The following is an 8763-nucleotide window of genomic DNA, read 5'->3' as shown; positions in this document are numbered from 1 at the left end:
CCAAACAAATTGAAAAGATAGCGATGATGATTGGGTTTTGTATTTTGACATGGATAAGTTCATCAATGCCTACCATACCTTTGAGAATCAAAAATATGGAATCGATAAATCGTTTGAAGAAAAAGAATTTTTTTCCAACCATCTGAACAATTAAAAAAAACAAAAGTTATGTGATATGTCTTTCATAATGACAAAAGACAGGCCAAGGCAAAAGAAGAAGTTTTTGGCTCACCACATGATCAATTAAAAGAAACAAAGATCGTTTTCAATGCCTTCTATACCCTTGAAAATCAAAACCTGGACTAGATAAATCGTTGGAAGAAAAAGAAGTTTTGTCCCACCACCTGAACAATTAAAAGAAGCAAAGGTTCGGCGATACGTCTTTCATAATGACAAAAGACAAGCCGAGGCAAAAGTTAAAAGTCCAATAAAAAAAATTAATTTTTAAAAGGCACCTTCTAATTTAAGGTCCATTTGGACGTCATGATATCAAGAAAAGGCTCAAATTGTCTGCGTTTGGAAGACAAGCGACAGTGAGAATCTATATATAGAAGCCTTCTGCGTGCAATATATAGAAGGCTGCCGTATGGTGAGTGCCTGGGCTCGGCCTCAAAATCAGCCACAAAGGTTTTTTCTTAAAACTGGCATACTGACATTTCTGGCCACAAAATCGATCTAAATATGTCACAAATTTAAGGAAAAATTTGCATTTTTCCCAAGGTAGTTTTATCTAACCTATGTTGACGCCATGCCAGCAAGAAGAGGTTGACATTGTCTGCGAATAAAAGACAAGCGACAGTGAAAATTAATGTATACAATCCTGCCGTGTAGCAGTGCTGGGACCCGGTCCATGATATCAAGAAGAGGCTCATTTGTTTTTATTAATTACAAAAGGTACTAGATGTGGAAATTTCCTTATAATGAGCCAATACACACCCCTATGATTTTCCATTCGGAAACTAGCAATCATTTTCAACCTAGGATTTTAAGAATAAAGTTGGACTGTTGCCAATCCAATGCCCTCTCCTCTGTTTCTTAGCAGAAAAGCAGTCAACTTGCACTTTGTTTGAAGTGGAACCATTCAAAATTTTATCTGCATGATTGGGGGCACAGAGAGCCCATGAGCCCTGTACCATCACTCCCACCACTAGTATATATGCTGCAATTTTTTAAACGGCATGGATCGTGTTAGCTTTTGGGCTAATATAACATTAGCTTATGTACATCGTGCACTTTGAAATTGACGCATTGATTGTGTAAAGTTCGTTTCAAGAAAAAACAACGTGTTTTTTAGACTGTCTTTAACATTTTTTTTTTTTTACAAGAAAATCTTGGGATCTTCTTTGAGCTGCTTGCAACTTTTATTTCCAATCCATGACAGAAAAATCGAAGTCTTGCCACCACAATACTGTGTCATTAAAGCCCATCAAAGACTGCCCTAATGTTTAATGTTGCTCAAACAACGTAAATTTAGTTAAGTTTCCCTTGCTGCATATATTCTTGTCTGAAAAATTAAATTTATGTCTACTTTCTGAAACATTTTCCATTTTAGGATCTTTCGGAAAAGGGGTTTCACAGAATTGTTCTGAGAGAGAAAAATTTCTCTGGCCTACAAAACTATTTCCCTCTGGCAGGGGAACAGAAATGGCCAAAAAACTAACATTTGGGAAAGGTAAAGGATGCGGCACCAGAATCAAATTCCGAACGGGCGATGTTGATCATCGTTTCATTGCCCTTCAGTTGGGAAGTGTGATTTTCCGGAAATTATTATTTTTTCGTAGTTGTTTTCACGTTTTGTATGTTTTCCCCACTGAAATTCCCCGTCCTAAGAAAACAGAAATGCTTAAGTTACAAAAAGTGTAAATATAAAATGATTAGTAACAGAGGTATAGACTCGAAAAAGGCCAACATGATAGGTAATGTTTCAATAAAAGTCAATTACATTTTTGCGTTTCAAGAATGTTTTTTTTAATGTGCTTTTTTTTTTCTTCGCCTCTGAATTTCTCGATAAGAACCAGTGGTAGCTTTAGAAGATAGACCAAAGACTAGGATCTTGGGTAATTAAACATGACTATTAAGCTCAAGTCACAGTATATTGCGTCTGTTCATGAAAGAAGTATATTTATGAATGATTTATGTTCTCCGTTGATTTCAAGGTCTAGCATGTAATGTACTCATGGGCGTGGGGAGGGAGGCAGGGGGCAGCTGCCCCTTCTAGACCTTCAAATCTACATTAGATATGGCTGAAAAAGCAGATGGTTAAAGAAGCAGTTGCTAAAAGGTAGATGTTTGAAAACACTGGAAATAAACAGAAATCTCCAAATATCGGTTCTGATATAGATATCGTACCGCGACATGTGCAAATTTTCGTTTTTACTGTAGCACCGAAAATCGCAGCTTAGAACGCAAAATTGGGCAATAATAACCCTTTGGGAATTAACCGTTGTGGCAGCCCTGTATAAATTACTACCTCGTGCTATATCAAATAAGTCTGATGAAAAGAAACAGCCTTAGTGTTAAACAAGTTTGAGAGTGTTTTCTAATCAATGGATATCCGAAATTTTTTTCAGAAGGGTAAGTACACCTGTCCTAAATGAGGGTTTAGGATTAGATTATGGATTAAGAATTTTTATGGAACTGCAGCAAAGACGAGCAATAGAATCAAAGAAATCATAGATTTGACAGGAGTAGGTAACATCCAATGGTGTAAATGTATGAGCATTCCACTACACATGGAGACATGTTAAGAAAGCAATGCTTACTTCATAATATGCAAAATAATCCTAGTTAACATATTTTCTAGGGGGAGAACCTTTATCTTCACTTCTTTCACCGTATTTCTAGTTTTCTATCACATTTTTTAATACTTATGTCTATTCTCCTAGTCTTGAAAATCGTTAAACAAATACCCAAGAGTCATCTAGCTAATCTAATCTAACTTACCCTAATTTATCAGAACTTGTCAATTAATATCTTTTTGGTAGATGGCAGTGATGGTGTTTAACTTTCATATATAGACTGTTAGAAAACAGATAGATGCAGTCAAATCTATGTTTATTTTTCACGATTTTAAAATAAAATTCCTGGTAATATTGTATATTAGTAGTCAATTTGCTTAAAGATGACTGTTTTGATGATTCTCTTCTTCTTTTTTTAGATACTTCTGGCTTCAAAAGGAAAGAAGACCGCGATAGTAGTAGTGAAAGTGATTCTAATTCTACAAAATCAATGAAACCCTATCCTTTAACTCCATCAGCACCTGAAATTGTTCCATCAACGTCAAAAACCCTTATAGACTTGGATGTTACATCTAATCCATGCAATGACAGCAGATTACGCTTATGAAAAAATGATATTGGTAATTATGTTGGAGGTAATGCTGTCCTTTCGACAGAAGAAAAGAGGGATGTTATATGCAACAGATGGGTTCCTCATGAATCCTATGGTTTCCAAATTGATGTAATGCACCTAAAAAGAAAGTTCAACCATGGATGGCTACACCTTTACCCATGACTCGCTTATTCACAAAAAGTTAAGGGACCCTTGTTTAAATACTGTGTCCTATTTCCGCCCCCTCCTTGTACAGTCAAAGGAATTTTAGGCTCTTTAATAGTAAGACCTTTTCTCAAATATAAAGATATGCATGAATACTGTAAAAGCCACATGAACTCCCACTATCACAAAAGTATAACATCTGCTTGTAAGACATTCCTAGAAAGTGTTCCAGCAGACGTACAGTTACAAAATTCTTACCAAAAGACAATTGCAGAATATAGAGAAATAATTGAATCTATTATTTCCGTAATTATTTTCTCTGGTACCCATGATTTACCCCTAAGAGGAAAAGAATCAAGAGGGGGAATATTCTTTGATTTACTCAACTTGAGAATAGCATCAGGTGACGCAAAACTGAAAAATCACTTGGTAAAGAGCAAAAATGCTTCATATATTTCACCCCCAGATTCAGAACGATTTAATTGCCATGTGTGGAGAGGAAATAAGAGATGAAGTTGTTCAAGAAGTAAAAAGTGCATCTTTTTATTCCTGTATTAGCAGACGAGACAGCAGATATAGCCGGTAAAGAACAACTGTCCATAGGTTTTCGATATTATGATGGAAATACAAACATCATTAAAGAAGAATTTGCAGGATTCAGGCCGCCCAAGACGCGGCCACGATAGCAAGACAAATTGAAACCTTCCTAAACAACAATAGATTGGATCCTGAGAAATGTATTGGCCTGGGATTTGATGGATGGAGCACAATGGCGGGCAAGGGAGGTGGTGTTCAGGCTATTCTGAGAAAAAAATTAAGACAGCCTTATTTTTGCACTGTGCTAACCACAGACTCAATCTAATAGTCAATGATGTAAATAAGGTAGCTGAAGTAAGAAATGTTTTTTCCACAATTAAGGACGTCATAAATTTTTCCTGAGAATCAACAAAACGAAGACATGTTGTACCAAACTCAACAAAAATGTGTGAAACAAGATGGACAGAAAAGTACAAATCTATCCATTAGTTTTACCAAAATTTTTTAAAATTGTAAATGGATTGGAAAAACTGTCTATTGAAGGCAATCAGACGACAAGAAAATTGGCTTACCAGCTGCATAGTGCCATAACAAAATCTGTTTTTATAATTACCGTGAAAATTATCGCAAAATACTCAGCAAATTTTAGAGCCTGTAGCTAATGCTCAACAGGCAAAAAATAATGACATGATAAAGACAACTCGTCGTATTTTACGAATTATTGATGGTTTTTCCAATGATCGTCAAAATGCTGATGAAATAGTGGCTGAAATTTTGAAAAAGTCTAATCAGTCTTCTGATGTTTTATCAATTATTTTATCAGTCCCTAGAAAAACAGAGAAACAGTGTCACAGAGCAAACTATCCGGCAGACACTGAAGAAGATTATTGGAAACGGTCTCTGCTAATCCCTTACTTAGACTCCCTCCTGACCTTGCTTAGCCTACGTTTTTCAGATGAGAACGCTAAAACTTTTTATTTGTCGGCTTTAATGTCTCGTCAATGTGTGAATATGGAAATCAAAGAGTTTTAAAACAAATGCCAGGATATTCGTAGAATATTACAACCTTAATCATGTTGAGGCTGAACTATATATGTGGTACAACCTATGTAAAAAGAAGGATATGATCAATCCACAACTGACGACATTAAATATCTTGGACGTGCTCAAAGAAACAGGCATGTTCTTTCCTGATGTTTAGAAAGGTCTACTCATTCTAATATCCATTCTACCCACCACTGCTAATATAGAGAGGTCGTTTAGCTTACTCCGAAAGGTAAAGACCTGGTTCACAAGTACGATGATGGAGGATTGTCAGGTAATTACAAATTTACAACTAAATAGTTCTTATCACAGAAGAACAGTTTCTTCTAGTTTTTAATCTAAATTAGGACCTGGGTAGGATCCTCCTTTAAGAGAGAATTTTCCTGAGAAAAGAATTTTTTTCAATTGATAAAAAAAAAATACTTTATTGATAAGCGAGTATCAGAAGCTAAGAAAATAGCTGAATCTGCATTTCAAGTGCATAATAAATTTGTGTTGCGATTCAAAAGGCAAATACAAGTCAAAATCATTGAGAATGAGAGAAAAAATCAGAAATATTTATGACTAAAAAAAAGGATTGTGTAAAAGAAACTATATTAAAAATATAGCTTGAAACTTGAAAGACACACACAAAAAACGGATCCAGAGAAGCACCACAAATGGGCATAAAAATGGCAATAGAAAAAGGAGGAATCATTAAGTCGACCTATTTTGTTTCAAAGCTGTTTGAAAAAAAAAATAGTATTATGCTTAACACTGGAAATTGTACAAATACTGGAAAGTATTTAATAGCAAAAACCAAAGCAGTGATCTGAGTTGTGGTTCCTTTGCAGTTAGGCTAGTTCCAGTATTGCATTGGTTCGAGATGAGTATTTGCTCTTCTGTATCAGTTGTCCATTCTGGTACATGTTAAGGATAAACTTAAAGTTGGCCAAGCTGAAATTGTTCCAAATTGTGGCCGTTATTCTCTTAACTCCTTGGCTAGACTTTGTTTAACAAATTAATTCAAACAAATTTTTCCACAAAATAATTTTTTCAAAGAAAAGTAAAGAACTTCATTAAACAAAAAATGAGCAAAAATAAAATCAAATAATCTACCAAGCGTGAAACTACCACAAATCAGCATCGATAAAAAATTAAACCCAAAACGAACAGAAATTACAATAAATAATCGAGTCAAACTAAAACGAGCAGAAATTAACATAAGTTGGGCGCAAAACCCCTATGCCTTCCCAAGGCCACAACAAAAATTGCACATTACTGAAAAAAATATAAATGTTTATACTTTTATAAATTTAATAAATCAAATAATATTAACATTTTGATTACTAAATATCAGTATATGTATATTAAACTGACAATGCACATTCATTTGTATTTTTTCAGTAAAGTGCAAATTTCGTTCTGGCCTTATGAAGGCGTAGGGGTTTTGCGCCCAACTTATGTTAATTTTTGCTCGTTTTGAGTTTGACTCGGTTATTTATTGTAATTTCTGTTCGTTTTGGGTTTCATTTATTTATCGATGCTGATTTGTGGTAGTTTCACGCTTGGTAGATTATTTGATTTTATTTTGCCTCATTTTTTGTTTAATGGAGTTCTTTACTTTTCTTTGAAAAACTTATTTTGTGGAAAAAGTTTTTTTAATTAATTTCTGTTCGTTTTATATTGACATAGTCTTTTCAGGGAAAAAGAAAATAACACTTTAAATCTTTTTGTTTTTTAAGACTTTGTAGTTTGGCCTGCTATTTGTATGCTGGAGAAAAATTTTCAGCAATTTTTAATAATATACACCCTTTTAAAAATCTGGACACAAATAGTACTGTTTAATTTAGTTTCATACCTCCTCTAGTTGACCTGAAATGGAAAACTTGATACCATTCGCAAAAAAATCTGTTTACTTTCTTTGATAGCTTGGATACACTTAGGCTATTTTGACTTGGTTAAATTTTAAGAGCAGAAGTAGCCCCGAAAGTTTGAACATAATACCCTCAGTCTTTCTTGATATACTGCTGAGATGTCTTATTTGGAATTATCATTATCACAGTGCATTTTGATTTAATCTTAAGGCAACATTTAGTTTTTAAACATAATGGGCAAATGGGAGGGTGGGAGTGGAAGCGGAGATTAGTTGCCCTCCAATCACTTTCGACTATTAAAAAGTGCATCATCCCTTTCTATTTTCAATCGAATGAGCCACTTTCGAAGTTCCCACGACAACTCCTTCGATACGAAGTGCCCTGGTCTAAACAACAACAACAACAAAAAATATAACTAATCACTTTTGACTATTAAAAATGGTATTAACCCTTTGAATTTCAAATCGAATGAGTCCTTTTTCAAGTTTATACGACAAAGATTTCAATAAAAACCTTATATGCCCCCAGGGCATAATTATAACCCTTGCCCAGAGGGTTGTGGTGGAGTGTCCTCCTCAGAAACATATTTTCAATCTGGAAATCAACTACGCTGAAGAAAATGGATATCTCAAAATTTTTATCGGATGTGTTGGAAGGAGTTATGGTCGTGGGGGGGGGGGCTAGTTGCCCTCCAATCACTTTCAACTATTCAAAACGGCTCTAATCCTTTAAATTTCTGATTGAATGAGCCTGTTTTGAAGCTTCTACGACAACGCCTTCTATAAAAACCTTATTATGCCCCCAGGGCATAACTTAAAACCCTTGCCCTGAGGGTTGTGGGGGAGTATCCTCCTCAAAAACATATTTTCTATCTGGAAATCACTAAGCTGAACAAAATGGCTATCTCAAAATTTTGATTGGATGTGTTTTGGGGGAATGATGGGCGTGGGGAGGAGCTAGTTGCCCTCCAATCACTTTCGACTATTAAAAAGGGCACTAGCCACTCCAATTTCCAATCGAATGGGTCCTTTTCAAATTTTCTACAAAAGTTCCTTTAATACGATGTTCCTAGGTATAGAGAAAAAAAAACACATTGTGGCCACATCGTTCTTTACTTTGGCAGCGCTAGCGCGCTGCCTATGATTTTGACTATGTCATTTTTTTTCTGTAAGGTGTTCTATAAAGCGGTTTTCACAAGGGATGATCTCCGGAATACTATGTCTAGACACGTGTATAGCCAGAAACAAACGTGTAGGCAATGGCCGTTTACAAGTAAAATCCAAGACTTAGCTAAAAGTACAAATTTAGTTTAAAAGTGTCATTTCTAGCCAATCAACAGAGCTTATGCGGGCAAAACTTTCAAATATTATAATCCCTATTTTTACTCTCACAAGCTAATGGATGAGGTAAGCAAAACAATTGCCTTAGTGTGCTTCATTATTATGTCTGGTGTTGCATATTTGCCTAAAATGGAAAAAACAGTTAATGAGAAAACAAAAATTAAATTTCAGTTTACAAATGTAAACAAAAATGATGAAAATAGTGGATCTTGACACATTCTGATTGGCTGTAATCGAAAATCCTAGACATTGAGTTCTAGAGGCTAGAACTCAATGTCTAGCCAAGCACCTTGTCTAGCGTGTCTAGCTAAAGCGGCGTTCACAGGCGTGTCTAGCTAGAATCCCATGTCTAGACACATGTCTAGCCAGAATCCAATGTCTAGGCAACGACCGTTCACAAGTAAAATTCGGCGCTTAGCTAGACAAGCCGCTTGGCTAGACATTGAGTTCTAGCCTCTAGAACTGAATGTCTAGGATTTTCGATTACAGCC

The sequence above is a fragment of the Artemia sp. Qi Xiang Cuo genome, chromosome 5, assembly GCF_049724085.1.
Source record: "Artemia sp. Qi Xiang Cuo chromosome 5, ASM4972408v1, whole genome shotgun sequence".
In the NCBI taxonomy this organism is placed as follows: domain Eukaryota; kingdom Metazoa; phylum Arthropoda; class Branchiopoda; order Anostraca; family Artemiidae; genus Artemia; species Artemia sp. Qi Xiang Cuo.
Note: the sequence above shows the minus strand (reverse complement) of the source record.